This window comes from Choloepus didactylus, chromosome 1 (assembly GCF_015220235.1).
Source record: "Choloepus didactylus isolate mChoDid1 chromosome 1, mChoDid1.pri, whole genome shotgun sequence".
Classification (NCBI taxonomy): Eukaryota; Metazoa; Chordata; class Mammalia; order Pilosa; family Megalonychidae; genus Choloepus; species Choloepus didactylus.
In genome coordinates this window covers 228,820,533-228,838,410 of record NC_051307.1, presented here as the reverse complement: position 1 = coordinate 228,838,410, position 17,878 = coordinate 228,820,533, and the positions used below count along the sequence as shown (strand labels likewise).

General features: G+C 39.9%; 1 protein-coding gene across 1 annotated transcript in view; it reads left to right on the top strand.

Moving 5' to 3' along the window:
* CNTN3 (contactin 3) overlaps nt 1–17,878 on the top strand; it is a 402,513-nt gene that overhangs the window by 224,934 nt on the left and 159,701 nt on the right. The window lies entirely within an intron of this gene.

Here is a 17,878-nt window from a genome sequence, read left to right as displayed (position 1 = left end):
GAATCTTTGCAGTCTCTCTCTCTCCCTCTCCATCTTCCTCCCCCTCCCTCCCTCCCTGTCTTTCTCTGTTTCTCTCTCTCTCTCTCCCACACGTGCACACACACACACACACACACACACACACACACACTTACGTACTTACACATGCTCATTATTATGTGCTGTTGGACCTCTATAATATATGTAAATTATGTATATGTTGTTTTTATGTATATATTACATCATTTTCATTGCGGTGTTAGAATTGCAAATTTTACACTACATTGGAATAATGTGAAATTTTGGTAGAAATTCAGAAGCTTAACAAAATAGCTACCCAGAATGAAAATGAACTTAAGCATTTAAAAAATAACTCAATAAGCACTACTACCCAGTTTGAGCCTAGAGTGCTGGTTTGATTTTACTCTCGTGCTCATAAAGCAAACTTGGTCACTTGTGGGAAGAAAGAGGGCATTATTAATGTATAAATCACTGTTCTCAGATAAAGAAATACATTCTTACTGAGAGGATGAGAATTATTGAGAAATAACCAGGTTAGAGAGGATCTTTCTGACCAGAGGCAAAGCTGAGAAATGTACTTCCCATCATGGTAGAGCTATTCAAATGAAAATATGCTGGACTTTGTTTGCACTGTGGCATACAAACCAAAGTCCCTTTCACATAACCCTGAGGCCAATAAAACAAAGATTTCCCATCTTTGGGATCTGACTGCCTGAAAGATGTGGGCCACCTGGAGATTGCAGACATGGGTTGTGATTGATAGGGATGATTGACATTTTGTCACCTGGCAGGGTTTAAATTGGGTTCCCAAATCTCCTTTAATAGTGTGCATTTTGTTGGAAACTTGAAATTCCATTGGAGCTTTAACTTTGAAGGGAAGCAGAGTTTTTTGACTGCAAAAAGCAAAATAAAAATCAGAGCTCACATTGGCTTCGAGGATACAGGAAGTTCCCTGGCCCACATAACTGGATCTTCACAGATTTCTGGTATGGCTGTTTTGGTGACACAGAGATGCAATACCTACAAGGACTTGCTGCCTCGCTATGGGGAGTGGGGTCAGCGGACGACTTCTAGCTCTCGGTGACTTCCCGGTCTGCCTTAAGTACAGAGAGCCGCCTCGCCTGAGATCACACCTTTCCTGCAGTAGCCCACATCGGGTAACTGAGCAAGGCAGGGGTGTAAAAGGCTTGGACATATCTGCCCAATTCTGGGCCTCTCTGCAGTTTTCACTCCGGGGCTTCCTGCCAGGTTGACCAAGCTTTGTTGGGCCACGTCATAGTGCCACTTCTTCTCTGCCCAATCCCTTCTTCCTCTTCCTTGTTTTCAAAGGTTTTGATCACTGATAAAAATCCACCCCAAACTGTCTCTCAGGGTCTTATCCATTAGAACTCAGTCCCTGGATGCAGGGCTTCAACCGGTGTCATAAACAATCTTTCTCCATATCTCTTGGCTCTGCTTCGCCCCATGTTGACTCCATTCTCCTGTAGACCCCTTGTGTTGGTAAAGGCGTCCTCTGGCAACACCAGGCTCCTTTGGTCCTTAATGCTAGAGATCCTAATAAACCAGAGGGCCTATTTCTCAATAGCTCTGGCAAAATAGCAGGGTGATTCTAATTGGATCAGCCCTGTTTATGGGATTATCCTTGCAGCTGAAGGCAGAGGTACCTCTACCAACAGCAGCTTCTGGAACAAGGAAGAAGTAGTTTGCAAAAGAAAGAAGGGTTCTATTATGAGAAATAAAGGGAAAGTTGTGTTAGCTAGAAATAAATAATATCAAGAACTATGCCAAGTAAGGAAGTAATAAAATAATTTAGATTTATATTGGATGAACTCAATTTACAATGCTAACTGGATGATCTCATCTGTAATGAGTTTTGGAAATGTTAACCCAATTTAAGATTCTGACTTAATGCCCTTTCTTGTTTTGGAGACTGGATATACTCACTGATAACACAGGAGGAACCTTTTGTTTAACAAGGCTTACACGCAGTGAAAATATCTTAATAAGCTGTTGAATGAAACATGTTCAGAAAGATGAATCTTTTTAAATGTCATTAAATTAGAGAACCTGCGCCAGTTGGATGTCCTAAGTAATGTCTTTGGTGACTTCACTTATGTCTCCTTTCATTTTTAAAGTGCACAGGATGGGGTGCCTAGAAATCAAGCAGGGCTGTAGGCGAGGAGGGAAGGAAATCTACCAGATATAACATTATCTCTTAGGAACCTGGAGCATGCATGGGAGAGCAAATAACCAAGCACAAAAGCACACCTCCTTGCTAGATTGTGCAGGAAAATGATCAGGGCCAGAGTGTCAGATTTCCATGCTGAAAATATGATCCTCCTTCATCCCAGTTTCCCCAGTGCTGGATATTTACAATCACATCCATGGTATCTAACTCACTGGTGTGTGTTCACCTTGAGGACAGGGTCCTCGTCAGTGTTTGTTCTGTATCCCAAAGCCCTAGTACGGGCTAGTTTATGATATGCAGTCAGTAAATTTCAGAGGAACAAATGAGCAGAATGAATAAATGAATCCTTTTTTAAAAAAGGTTTGGCCTGCTGTAAATGCTTTCTGAGATTTTACCAGAAACTTTGTTTCCAGAGATACAAGCATTTAATACTCAATATGCCCTCGGTGTCAACCAGACAGGTGCAGGCACTGACAGATCTTAGTGACCTCTGTCCTTAAGCAGCTGGTATCAGCCGTGCGTAGTCCTCTAGGTGGACTTAGGGACTTTTATTCAGTAGAGGGCGTGAGCCAGGTCGGAGAGAGCTGAAGCAGTGGCTCCAGGGTTTATCAACACGTGTGACATGTGGCACTCATGGCCCGTGCTGTGCTCCATTTATTCCTCCTCCAGCAAAGTCCCACAACCCCTGTGGGACATGCAAGTGCCCTTCTCTGTCATCACCACTTTTTACTACATTTATTCACTTCTTCATATTTCTTCAATTCTACTTGGTCCCTTCTAGTTGGAAATGTTCAATTTTGTTGATACTTTTCTCAAAATTTAAGATAAGACATCATCATACTTTATTCTAATCTTTCATGTTCCCTTCCATGTTGGCCCAATAGAGTAAGCACAAAAAAAGGCAAAAACAACAACAACAGACAAACCAAACAAACAAACAAAAAACAAAAACACCTCTATTGAGTGCTGCTTTGATGCTAAGCAGTGTGCTAGGCCCAATGTGGAAATTATCTGCTAGTGAGATTCTTTGGTTAAAAGTATGAGAGGAGCAGCAGGATGAGTGACAATCTAAGGCAGTACTGGGGATGCCGAGAGATTGTGCTTGGATATCTTGAGGCCAAGACTCTTGCTTAGAAATGACCGAGGAGGTAGGAGGCCAGAAATTGAGCCTCAGCCTGGAACCCATCAGCATTTCATGTAGGGCTGAGTTTGGCAGCTCAGCTGAGTAAGTGGCCTAATTGCTGTGAAGAAGTAGAACTAGAGCCTGGATGCCCTGACTGCTGACCAGAGCACTTTCTATTGTACCACCCTCTAAACCAGGACCTTTTTACGATTCTGAGTTACTCACGATACAAGGATACACAGAATAATACAGACTCTGTCCTACGCAAAGGGCTTTTGATGTTTCAGACCGGAGGTAGCAGAATTAATGGTTTTATTTTAAATTCCAGCCCACTATTTATACACACAACCATTTGGCTGTGCCCTGAGTCACGTTAGCAGAATGTCCCCTTAGTTCACCCAACTGCCTAACTCATGCACCCTCTAACCCAGTGCTTCTGAGACTCCGGTGTGTAAATGAACCAACTGGGGACTTGGTAAAGTGCTGATTCTGATTCCTTACTCTGAAATGCTGCCTTTCTAATAAGCTCCTGGGTGAAGCTGGTGCTGCTGGTCCACGCACCACACCCTGAGTAGCAAGACCTACCATGTCTTCGTTTCCATTGAGCCTGATCCGTGATGATTTTCCTGTTACCCATGTCAGACTGTGACTCTCCCTTTTTTCTCTTCCCCTCTCCTGCTCCTCAGTCTCGACCCTGGAATGTGTTTGGCACTCCAGGATCAAAATATTGTCTCCTCACTGAAGGCCTTTTCTTTCCTATTCAAGACTGAAGCATTCTCAAGATGCTTCTCTTAACTCTGCTTTAGTCCCCTGTTTGGTGGCCTCCCAGGTCTCCAACAGATTTATAACATGTTTTAATGCTGCATAAAATTCTGTTTGTCTTTTATTCTTCCTAAGCTTAAGGGCTGAAGGGACACCAGTACCTATTTAAAGAAGATCCCTGAGTCCCAGGGGTCAAAGAGATCTTGGTTCACCTCACACCTTCTTGGCTTCCAGATGTGATGTCAAAGGCAACTACAGCCTCTAATTTGGAGTTGGTTTAGGTCTAAAGACCCATGGAGAAGACCTCACCTAAAGCAGACTCTTTTCATATTTTGAAATTAAATTTTGTAACACCAAGTGCCCTGTAATAGACATTGATGGAAACCACCATCAGCCTGGTGTTTTAGTTTTTCCTCAACTTGAAGTTATCTCAAACCTCTGGGTGAGATCATGCTTTTATTTTTAATCACAAGGAGGTGGAAATATCAATACATAAAGAAACAGCAGTTAAAGTATCTCAAGCACTTTTTGTTCACTGACTGATGTGATGTGCCCCCAAACAGCTTTATCTCACCCACACTGTCCTCTCCTCTTTCCTTGTAGAGGAGACTCTTCAGGAGTCCAAAGGGTCTAGAAAGGCATTACTCATTTAGGGGTTTGGGATTTGGGATTTGAGACATTGGAACTAAAAACAAAGGGTTTTTGTTTTGTTTTTGTTTTCAATTGTTCCTCCCTTTAACAACATAATCTAGTAAGGATGATTGCAAAGCTGTTTATTAAGGAATAGTAAGTGCTGTCCTTACTTTTTTGGTATGTCGCAGGTTCTAGTTCTCATTTTAGTATGGACCTCTAATGCAATTGTATTAAAATCTCTTTACTTGGTGAAATAAATTTGTGACTTTCTTTTGATTTTATGGGATAAAAACCAGACATGTTCTCCCAAAAAAGGTTATCCAGATAGGCATGAAAAGAGCCTAAATAAGAATCCTCTGAAGCATGGAAACACCACCAATTAATCATACTCCATTAATTCATCTCTGCAGATAATTCACAAGAAGATGTCAGCAACCCATGGCTACTTTGCTTAAGAGCAATGGCCATTCATCTGATGCCACAATAAGGGAAAAATTGTTTCATGGTGGGTGACAATCAGGAATTCTTCCTATAAGCTCCTATAACCCCTAAGCAATACATGTTGCTGTCATTTGACGGAAGGCTCATCTCCCACTCCTTCTATGACATTTTTACCACTTCCTGTTCATTATCGTCTCTGCAGAACAACCAAGTGCCCATCTGGGGCAAGAGGAATTAACATTCCAAAAATGGTTGGAAAACTAGGAATAGAGATTCCAGAAATAAAGGACTGTCATGGATTACCTGTAGTGCAGGAGTTAATGTCGTTACTCAGTAGTGTGAAGAGCTTGAAATTAGTGCCATTGCTGATATCACTACAACATCATTAAACCCAAATGCACAAGGATAATTACCCTGTTATCAATAAGGCCACAAGACTGATTCGTGGACACCTCATGATGAGTATTAATTAGAAAGGAATCATAGGTTAATCAAGTTATGACAAACACACATGTCCATAAAGAGTTGATTTTTGCCTGGTGATGGCTGATGAAATTTATTCTGTCTAGAGGCAAGTCTTGAGTTTTCCCAGTGTTTAATCAGCAAACAGCTTTGGTCTCCAATCCAGCTTGCCATGTCTGTGCTCTCGCATATTCGTCCTGAAATGGCAGCCCTATGCATCGGCATCCAATTATATCAGCATAGCCTTTGGGGTGTGAAAATGGGAATGTGAGATGCCAAACAGCAGGTAGTGGAGGCTGGAGCAACTGTATGCTAAAAATTATGTTGTAAATCTTGGTGTGACAGAGGTGAGAACTATTAGCGGCATAACCAGATGGCATGGGATTTACACCCTCTGTATCAACATCTTTATTATTTTTTTCTTTCCCCAAGATAGACTGAAAAACAAAGTCATCTCAAGTAGGCTCAGATGGGGGCACCTGAAGAAACGGTCCGAAGTAGGAATTTTCATCTCTGCAAAGACTCATCCAGTTGCTAGAGCCTTTGTTGAGGCATTGGGGCACATTGCCTAGTGATTTCAGACACAATGGTGCCTGACAACAATGATTTCCCCAAATAACTTAATTTGTAATCTTAACATCATTTGTCCTAGTCAATCATCTTTTCTTGAACCACCTTCTCCACTGTTGTGCTTGTAATTAGCAAACTTAAAACTGTCACTTTTCTCAGAACTTTGAAGTAAACAATATGTAATATGTTTCTGGGCGGCTGAATATTCTTTCTGACTCCCATCTCATTTGCATCCCTGGTCACTGTATAAAATGATTCTCCAAGAACACAGTGGTTTCCATCTTCCCTAAACAGCATGCCTGCGAGTTGCATCGCAGCAGGCACTTGCAATATCATTGCAATTCGTAACATCTAGATTAAGAAGCAAATGATTAGAGAGTTTTCAAGGAATTACCATCTGCATCATAGAATGTTGTTGCTAATTTATTGCTTGTAACCTGGGGGTAGGTAAACATGTTATGGCAAAGAGTTAAAGAATCCATCGTAGACCAAATGGCTAATATATCACAATTTGTAAAACTATTTTTTAATATATGTCAATATTAATGTGACTATTAACATTTAAAGGATTCCAAAATATTAACAAATGCATAGCAGCATTCATACAAGTAGGTTCTGAATGAAGTGACTCATAAACCTCAGATATTATTATATGGGTAACTGTAAAAATTTTTATATTTAAAGGGAATATTTGTCATGATGGTTTGCCCTAATGGCTCATATCCACTTTGTAGTTGGAAATGGAGACAGAACATCTTGAGTCTCTCCAAAATATTCGAATATGGATGAATGCATTTCCTACTTCCTTTTTCCCCCTACTTACCTTCCTTCCTTCCTTCCTTCCATCCGTCCGTCCAGTTCAGTCATTGATTTACTCATGCATCCATCAAATACATGTTGATGTTTGGAATATATTTTATGTCTCATAACGATATTTTACTGTGACAAATATGGTCCTTCACCTGAATAAGCTTAAATGGGGAACAAAACTGAGAGCATTGCTGATAAAGTTGATAGGAATATATTCAAATCAATATTTATTGAACTCCACGCCAAACCACTCCTCTAGTGAAAAACACTGGGCTCAGTGTTGTAGGAAATAGAAATGTAAATGAGAATTCTCCTGTCCTCAGGGACATATGTCCCACAGGGAGTGAAAAATGTGGGCTGCTGGTGACTTGTCAGTACTGTAATAACACTAATTGGCACTGTTATTCAGCCAGGCACTGGGTTTATTGTTCATAACAGGTATTCAAGGAAGGATGCATCATTCTCATTCTACATTGACAGCCTGAGGCTTGGGGCAGATGGGTATCTTGTCCAAAGCCACACAGCAGGAGATTTGGGATTCAGACCCAAGTCTATTGCTTTTTGATGCAACATTTTCTTATGCTCACAAAAACTACAGGCTTCTCCCATGTTGGTTTTTAATTTGCACATTTTCTACCTTTTGGACTGTATTAAAATGCTTCTGATAAATGCATTGCTCTAATTTAAAAGTTTTTAACCCCTTCTCACCGCATACACACAGATATACACTCATATTCACTCACTTGAACGTATGCAGGAGGCCCAGAAAGTACATACCAGGTCTCTAGAGCTAGACTACTTGTATCCTAGTTCTACCTCTGACATTAGTAGCTTGGAAACTTTAGGTAAATTGCCTAACCTCTGTATCTCTATTTCTTATTTGTAAACTGGGGATAATCACAGAGCCTTTTCTTGTAGGATTATTGTGAGGATTCAAGAAAGTAATACATTTGAAGTGTTTAAAATGTCTGATTTATTTACACAGATAAAAGTACACCACAGTTCTAATACATTTACTGTATGGAAAAACATAAAAATTAAAAATATCTAAATGAGGATAAATCCAGAATTAGGGTTTAACATATTTTCTTCCTGCAACCCAGTGGATTGTCTTGCTTGAATTGTTTGCACCCCACTTTGTGAAGCATAGTTCTAGAAAATGTTTGGGTTTCTCTCCTGGTTAAATTACCTGTGATTGAGCATGAGGGACAGAGTTTTTTGTTTAGCAGAACAATTATACTTAGAGATAGAGAAATGGTGATGCTTTTGGAGATGCCATACACGTCCAAGCCTCCCTGACTGCCTCCGCCACTCTGAGTTCCCTCTTGCCCTCCACAGGCTGGACCCACAGTGAGTGTGTTCCAATTGGCCTTGGCTTAGTGGTCCAGGGAAGGACACCTGGCACAAGGTGGACCAGTCAGATATTACCTGGGAATGTGGTATATCTGGACTGAAAGGCTACAATAATGAAGGGTGGAACTTGGGGCAGACCTTTATATCATGTTGATTAGGAAGCCAAAAAAAAAAAAAAAGAAAAAAAAGCCTGAGCTACAGGGAGCAGAGACGCAGCCCTGCAGAGACAAGCCAAGATAGGTCTTCAGAACTGCCTGGTCTCTGGGCAATACAACCTTCCTCCAGAGGCTGCTGCTTTCTTGCCCTTTGTGCTATTTATCTGTTCTAGTTTGCTAATATTGACAAAATGCAAAACACCAGAAATAGATTGGCTTTCATAAAGGGGGTTTATTTGGTTACAAAGTTACAGTCTTATGGTCCTAAAGTGTCCAAGGTAAGTCATCAACAATTGTGTACCTTCACTGGAGGATGGCCAATGGTGTCTGGAAAACCTCTGTTAGCTGGGAAGACACGTGACTGGAGTCTGCTCCAGAGTTCTGGTTTCAAAATGGCTTTCTCCCAAGTCATTCCTCTCTAGGCTGCAATTCCTCCAAAATGTCACTCCTAGTTGCTCTTGGGGCATTTTTCCTCTCTTAGTTTCTCCACAGCAAAAGTCTGCTTTCAACCACCATTTTCAAACTGCCTCTCATCTGCAGCTCCTCTCTTAGCTCCTGTGGGTTCTTCAAAGTGTCCCTCTTGGCTGTAGCAAGCTCGGTTCTTCTGTCCAAGCTTATATAGTGCTCCAGTGAACTAATCAAGGTCCATGCTGAATGGGCAGCACCACACCTCCATGGAAAGTATCCAATGAAAGATCCCGCCCACAGTTGAGCGATCACATCTCCATGGAAATATCCAATCAAAGTCTCTAAGCCAATGAACACCAATACATTTCCTGCCCACACAAGACTGCATCAAAGATAATGGCGTTTTGGGGGACATAATACATCCAGATCGGCACAGTATCTTTATTGCAATCCCCATTCTTACTTAAGCTGACTTTTGTAGGTCTATGTTCCTTGCACCAAAGACTCATAACCAATGCAACAGGCATTGTTTTTAGGGCTATACAAGTGTGTCTGTGTGTGTGTGTGTTTAGTATTAGAACTGGTGGAAGTAAAATAAGAAATTTAATATAAAAAATGAATAAAGCACATACACGTTTCAACAAGTATACTAAGGCTCTTCCAACAGCCTTTTATGATTAAAGTCAGCATTGAACCCTGGAACCAGGCGGGGTTATGTAAGACGATTTGAAGTAACTGAAGATTCATTACAACTTGCATTTTCAGTCTATGGGTGAGTTTCCCCCAAATTTCGGAGAGCCAGTGGCCATTCCTCATGTATTTTCTCAGAACAGTGTGGCTTTATGTCTTCCCTCTCATTGCATTTTCAGATCCCTTATAATAGTCTGCAAAAGTATGATGAGAAAATCGTTTTTTCCACTCTGAACACTGCCCAGAAGTCAGAAGGAGCCTTAAGCCCATCAAAAACATTACAGGCGGAAACTTGGGAGTTTAAAACCACTGTTACAGAGAAAATGCTTTAACAAGGTTTATGTTTTTAAGTGCAGGGCTCAGACTGATGTTTTCTGCTATAAGTGAAATTTAGGTTGTTAATTTAGTGCATGTTCAGGTTGGTAAAGGCTTTGTTTCCTAATATCCCAAGAAGAAATCTAGGATGGTCATCCACTGGTGCTTTGTGTCAGAAAATCCACCATCCTGTCAATAAATGAAACCTAAAAATTAATCTGTGTGTTAGCAAGAGGGAGATCTAAACTTTTGTTGCTTTGCCATGAAAATGCAGTCGTATGTACTGAGTGTTTTAATTATGACTACACAAGCAGTTGTCACAAACAAACCTGAAAATGTATTGGCTCAGACCAAAATGTAGTCCTTGCTTGTCTGATGGGGATTGAATCATGTCACCCATAAAGACACGTTTGGGTCTTAATGCACGCCCCTGTGGGTGTGAACACATAAATAGGACCTTTGAAGATGTTATTAGTTAGGGTGTGGACTCAATTGTGAATAGGATCTTTGAAGATCTTATTTAAATGAGGCCAAATTGTATCAGGGAGGCCTTAATCCGTTTGACTGGAATTTTTCTAAGGTAGGGGAAAGTTGAATCCAGCCAGTGAGAAAAAGTCAGAAGTCGGAAGTCATCAGAAATCAGAGGAACAGACAGGAGGAGAGAGAGATCACCATGTGATGGGGGCAGAAATGTGCAAGCCATTGAACCCCAAGGATTGTGGCAAGCCAGCACCAGAATGCTGTAGACATTGGGAAAAAGCATGGCCTGCCAATACCTTGTTGTTGGACATGTAGCTTCCAATATCATGAGACAATGAATTTCTTTTGTTTAAATCACCACATTGTGTGGTATTTGTCTTAGCAGTCTTGGCAAACTAAGACACTCTCGCAATGTCCACAACAAGTATTCTTGCTCAGTATGATCCATTTAGTTCCCCTCCATTTCAACATGTAACTTCCAAGGTCACTGGCTCTGCCTCTATAGCTTGCAAAGGGGAAAGGGTGAGAGTTGTTTTTATGGAATAGACCTGGATGTTTCACACATGACATGCACACATTCTATTGTCTCATGGCCATGCCTGAGAGTAGAGGGGGTAAGGAAACATAGCCCACTCTGTGCCAAGAAGGAAGTGGGAGAATGATCACCAGTTTGCCATGCTTGGGTAGACCTGTGCTTTTGAAAATAAGCTCTTCACGGCTATAGCCATGTAAGACACAGTCCTGTGTTGGATGGGCCGTATTTCTTAAACTCTAGTGGCTAAATAACCAAGCTTGTTCAGGTGCTTGTTTAAAAGGGAGATTCCACACTTCTATCATAGTATGTGCCATTCCTAGGAATCTGCACCCTTCATAAATGACCCAGGGGATTTTTGATTCAGATGGTTCTTGAGCCATACTTTGAGACACACTGTCTTCAAGTCATTCAGCTTTAAATGTTTTCAAAGGATAAGAAATATCGTTTATGATGGGGCAAGTATAAGAGTTGAAATATTTTAATGGTTGAGTTTTATTAAGTAGGACATTTTAACTATAAAAGGGTGGTGGAATTCTTGGCTTACATAGAACGCGTTGCTCACTTATTTATAAGTGAGGCAGTTCCTGTGGCTCAGCTGGGTTTTTTCTTTAGTATCTTCAGCTGCCTTACAGAGCATGATTGCTGGTGTGCCTAGGCCTGTGACGGAAAATTCCCTGGCTTTCCTCCAGCTCCCCAGGTGAGCAGTAGCTGGTAGGCACCCATCATTCAGCTGCGTCTGCAGAAGGTCACAGAGGGCTGAGCACCACATCTGGCACAAGGTGAAATTCGTGTAGCTTTTGATCCTCTGCTTGGCATCTCACCCCGGAGTAGCTGAAATTGGTTTTGTTATTGTTGTTGTGTGTGTGTTTTTTTTTTGCATCCTAAGGTGGTTTGTCTTTCTAGAGTAAAACCCAGACTGGGCTTGTGAGGAGGAAGTTTCAAGATTGATCACCTTCCCTTTTAGCTCTGGCTCTTAAGTAAAACTTATTTTTCCCTATTAATATTAGCAAATTGGATGTTGAAATGTTACCACAATTTAAAGGTAAGAAATTGTGGAAATGAAGCCTGTGAAAATTTTTCAGTAAGTTGCACAAAAATTTTTCAGCTAATTTCTGAACTCAGTGACCAAAATGCCACACTGATCACCTTTCCGTATCCTCAAATGTGTGCAGAGGCCAGCAAAATGATGTAAATGAGCAGGGAGAGAGAGGTTTTGAGACCTAATATTTTTTCCCCAGTAACATAGCTAAATCTCTTAACAGCATCATTTCCTTTATTTGCCTTTTTTTTTAAATGTAGAAAATTCATCTCTCCTTTGAGTTCATTAAGCTTTTTACCATGCATGTTTTCCATTTGCTGGTCACAGTTCTTACCATGGCTTTTTTCCTAATGTCTTCTTAAGTTAAATGCATTACACACAGGAACACACTACAGACACACTTTGCAATTAAATACATAGAGATACTTTTCACTATCAGTATGAAATTTGCCTTCTATCAGTCAGCTTTTGCAGGTTTTGTGGCAGTAACAAGCAAGTCTAAAGTCTCAATAGCTTAAAATAAAAAAAGTTTGTTTCCTATTCATGTAGTTTGTAGGCTATAGGTTGGCTACAGCTCTACTCCAAGTGTCATTTTTATTTTCAATAGGAGCAGCCCCTATATGGGACATGGAATTCTTATGGCAGAGGGAAAAGAAAAATGGGTGAACCATGCAGTCTGTTCGCAAGTGCTGTATATATCATTTCTGCTGTCATTCTATTAGCCAGAACAAGTCTAATGGCCAACATTGACTAAATCGGGCAGAAACTATCCTTTTACAGAGAGAAGCAACAGCTAATTCTTAATAATAATATAATTTACCCTATGTTCTCTCTCATTTATTCTTTAGCTATTTGGCCTTTGTGTTCTTTCATACATTTCCCCCACATTTGTTAGAGAGCTATTTACAATAACTAGCTTACTCTAGTCTAGCTCTACCAAGGAGAAAACATAAGGACAACCATTTATCATGATGAAAAATGTCATCAGCCTCAGAGAGAGGGACTATCAGGAACTGAAGAGAACAGTCTCCATCAAAATGGTTCAGAGGGTGCTTAGCTCCAGCTGAGGATTGTTGCCATGGAGAAGGTAGCTTTTTTTTTATTTTTCAAGAAAAGCTAGAAATTATTTATACATTAGCAAGAATTTCCATTTTTTTTTAAAACAGTATACGACCAACAATTCATGTTTTGAGGGTGCCTCCAGCCATTGGGCCACAGTTAGAAATCTCTTCCCCAAGGGCATTTAATAAATGCTAATTTACTAGTGAATAAGCTTCATTCACTGAACATTCTGAGGGGATAAAAGTTTGAGAGACTATTAAGGATATATTAAGGATATGGTTTATAGCCTTTAAAAATTCACTTTTATGAGATTCAAGAGTACATAAAATAGTTCTAATAATACTAATTATAGCAACTAATTACTGACTCTTGGAGGCCTATGGTATTTTTTAAGTGCCATCTCAATCCTTCTGGAAATAGTTTTCCGAATTTGCTTTATATACTTTTTCTGAAGTAATTAAGTGTTCTCTCCTTCTAGTCTAGTTTACAACATCACTTTCCTTAGCAAATATTTTATGTCCCCTAAATGAGGATAAATCAGTCAGTTAAGCACACCAAAGTAGTGGGAGTCTAATGAGGAAGGTTTTCCTGTAGATAAGTACGCTCTCCTTAATGTTCAAGGTTGATTTTATCTGGAAAGAGATGAATTTGGAAGCTCAGTGATAGATGTCAGCCAAAATCCAGTTCTGGTGAAAAGGTACTGTCTTCCCAAAAGTAAACCAAACATTACACAGAAACTTAACTAATTCCACTGTTATTATAAATAAACCATTTGTTGTTCCTAATGTAAATTTTTATGTAAATCTAGAAAACGAAGGCCTTTTTCTATTTTATCTAACATTCTTTTAATGTTTTCAGTAACATTTTGATATTTAGATTATGCATTTTGTAACCCATTCCTGTTACCTCTTTAAATTATCATTTGAATTTTATAAAACCTGCCATGTACTCCATGACCCACTAGCACATAAAAATATCATATCTGCCATTTATTGATTACCTTTACAGATGAGGAACTTTGCTATGCCCTGCCTTACTGACAAGACTACCAGATTAATGGGCTGATTGGTTAAATAGAGTTGGTAAGGTAAATTCTGTGTTCTCACCATGGACCCTTATTTTCTCTTGTGTGTGTGTTTTTTTTTTTTAATTTTATCAGCATAATTTATCTTCAGCAACCATTTGTGTGACGTTGAGCAACATTTTTCACAGTGTTCATGTGCACTGGTTATAGGTAACATGCAAAATGTTTGGACAGGTTTTTGTTAAAGCCTTTTAAGAAACTCTGAGAAAAAGAAAAGAGAACCTTTTTAAATAATATCAGAGCTTTTAATAGGCCAATATTAATTCTGAACATTTGAAAGAGGACTCCAGCATGCAGAATGCCCTAAACGTACTTAAGAAAAGAACACTTTACTCATGGAGCATCGGACTGGATGTTCTCAGGAACATATGTCAGGAAATGCTGACTGACCTTAAAGATCAGAAATGCCTGCAATTTTCAAAGCATCCTATGCAGGGTTCTCTAAGGGTTTCTGAAAGGACCTGAGGGGGCAGCTTAGGGTACAGGCCTCTAATTTCCCCAACTTCCTCTCCAAATAGAACAGCTCTGTTTTTCCTGTTTATATATTGTTCTTCCATACAATTATTCTTTAAATCAGTATTCTGTACTAGCAAATTAAAAAGAAAGAGAAAGAAGAAGTAAAGGAGGGAAAGGGAGAAGAGAGAAAAAGGGTTGTACTCCCATAAAATTATAATTTAAAAAAGTATTCTGCCCTGACAAATTAAAAAGAAAGTTAAAGGAAGTAAGGGAGGAAGGAAGGAAGAGGAAAAAAGAAAGAGAAGAAGGAAGGGAAGGAGGGAAGGAGGGAGGGGTCTAATCCCCCTATTTTATCAGTGAGCAAATGAATAGAGTATCTTGCCTGAATTTGCCCAGAAATTTAGCTTAACTGTGGAATTCTTGACATGTTAGGGGTGGTTTCTTCATTATATCATAATGAAATCTGGGGGAGAAAATTAAGGAATGTTTTTACTAATTAATGTACTTCTGGCATTTTGTAAATTCACATTTGGATCACAATACATCTGTTATAGTAATAACAGGCTGGTGTTTTCTGATGGGGAAACTAGTCCATCAGTCATCTATAATCATTGATCTTCAGATAAGGGGGTGCATTCTGGCTAGCTGACAGTAACCATAGTGTGTTTTCAGCTCTACTGCCAAAACATATTGTATTCCACAAATCTCTTAAGAAGGACTGTTCTGTTTTCACATGAGATATGAAATGACATCTGAAGTGGTGATATATGTAGACTTAAAGCAACCTTTTTCGATCATTATAACCTTTAAGCACCACTCACATCCCTTAGGATTCTTTGACCTTCTCTCTGTATTATGCTTTTTGACAGCTCAGAGAGAGAAGTAGTATACCTGACATCTGGTATAAATATGAAATGTTAATTCTTGACACACATTTAATGTTGCCAACCAGTTACAGATACTCAGGCGGTGTATTTTGTTTTTCCTGTGTATGTGACACAAAATCAGTCTGACCTTTCTTAATCTATTGCTAGTAAGTAGTAAAAGTAGTTGTTTTGTTTTGTTTTGTTTTGTTTTCTGTAGCTGTGTTCTGAGTCTGAGATTCATTGCTGTGGGTTAGGTGGGAGGCAGAGGTTGACGAGGCCTGAGCCACAGAACGAGAGGACTTGGTTCTCTGCAGGACCAGGGTAGACAATATGGGGAACATGTAGACTAACAGAACAGGACACAGCTGCATAAGGAGAATTGCACCATCCAGAGGTTGCAATTGAGGTACTCAAAATCTTTCTATGAGCAGCTCTTCTAGGAGAAGCAAACTTCTATATCTACAAGAGGATTTGGTTCATACTAGATGTCATAAACGGTAAAACAAATCCGTGATTTCTTTCTGATTCTTGGAGTCACATATTCAAAGTTATGAGGCATGGACAAGAATCTTCAACTAAATTGAAAGAAATTCTGGTTTGCTAAAACCAAGTCATTATTAGCAGAATGTCATAATGCAATGAAGGAATTTTCCTAGTAGGAAAAGAAGTTGATGAAACCCAAAGTTCAGTGCATGTCCAGATATCCCCAAGTTGGGAGATGTTCATAGGTTTCCCAATAGTTGGGGGGACTGCCAAAGGAGGCAGGCATTAAACGGACAAGTCGGGAATTTCCGTTGGAAGTGTTATGCAGAGCAAGTGAAGAACCAAAAAAAGTGGGTATTTTGCCCAAGGAATAGTATCTATGAATATTTTTGTTACATTTGTCTACTTGTAGTTCTTATGCACATGCTTAGACTCCTAGAAGAAATTGTAATAGGAATTGGAACAATTAGCATTTGAGCTGCTAGAACTGTGATAAGACATCCTGAAAAGAGATATAATATACAACCCTTATATATTTGCAAGGATATTGCACAGTGTCATGGAACACTGCTTATTCTGAACTGTGTGTAGTGTTTGGCAAAAGGACTTGAGAACCTTTACACTTGGAATGGAAAAAATAGAAGCCATGGGTATGGGGTGAGAATTGTATAGACAATTATATTGTATCAGCTCCAAAAGAATGCTAGTATAACTTAGGGAAATCATTCTTTAACTGGTCTCTCTTTTATAAAGATAAGGCTTCATTAAAAGACAAAAGGAGACATGAGCTATATGAAAATTCATTTGGAATGAAAGAACACAGGATCCTTGCATAGGGTCATTACCCTGAAGAAGGCAGAGGAGGCCCTTAACAAAGCCGTATACAAGATTCCACATGGAAAGTGTGCCAGTTTGAATGTATTATGTCCCCCAGAAAAGGCCATATTCTTTAATGCAATTTTGTGGGGCAGACAAAATTTTTTAGTGCTGATTAGATTGGAATTCTTTGAATGTTTCCATGGAGATGTGCCCCACCCAACTGTAGGTGATATCTCTGATGAGATCATTTCCATGGAGGTGTGGCCCCACCCATTGAGGGTGGATCTTGATTACTGGAGCAGTATATAAGCTCAGACAGAAGGAGCCAGCTTGCTACAGCCAAGAGGGACACTGAAGAAAGCACAGGAGCTGCAGATGAGAGACATTTTGAAGACAGCCGTTGAAAGCAGACTCTTGCTCCGGAGAAGCTAAGAGAGGACAAATACCCCAAGTGCAACTAAGAGTGACATTTTTTGAGGAACTGCAGCCTAGAGAGGAACGTTCTGGGAGAAAGCCATTTTGAAACCAGAACTTTGGAGCAGACACCAGCCACTTGCCTTCCCAGCTAACAGAGGTTTTCCAGATGCCATTGGCCATCCTCCAGTGAAGGTACCCGATTGCTGATGTGTTACCTTGGACACTTTATGGCTTTGAGACTGTAACTGTGTAATCAAATAAACCCCCTTTATAAAATCCAATCCATTCTTGCCTGGTGTTTTGCATTCTGGCAGCATTAGCAAACTAGAACAGAAAGTGTAGGACTTTTTCTGGAGAATGCCAAGTTTACTTACAAAGGTTCAGGGCAGTTTCCACAGAGAAATGAGGGTAAAGGGGTATGAGTGCATATGGTTGCAAATGGTGGCAGCAATCTGGGCCAGTTTGGAAATGCATCTGGTTCCAAAGTGTAAGCCAGTCTCTGGTCTGAGTCATGTCCCTTCTAAAGACAAGGACAACTTCCAAATTTAAGTACAATTCAAAGAATTAAAATATGCACTGCCTCATGAGCATGCCTTATTCTTGCTTTTCTTATTTCTGTGATGACTTTTAAAAACCAACCACTGTTACTTTACTAGGGAGATAATCCAGGGATAGGATTGACTCAGCACACACCTTTTTTTAAAGGCCCACAACATTATGATCTGGG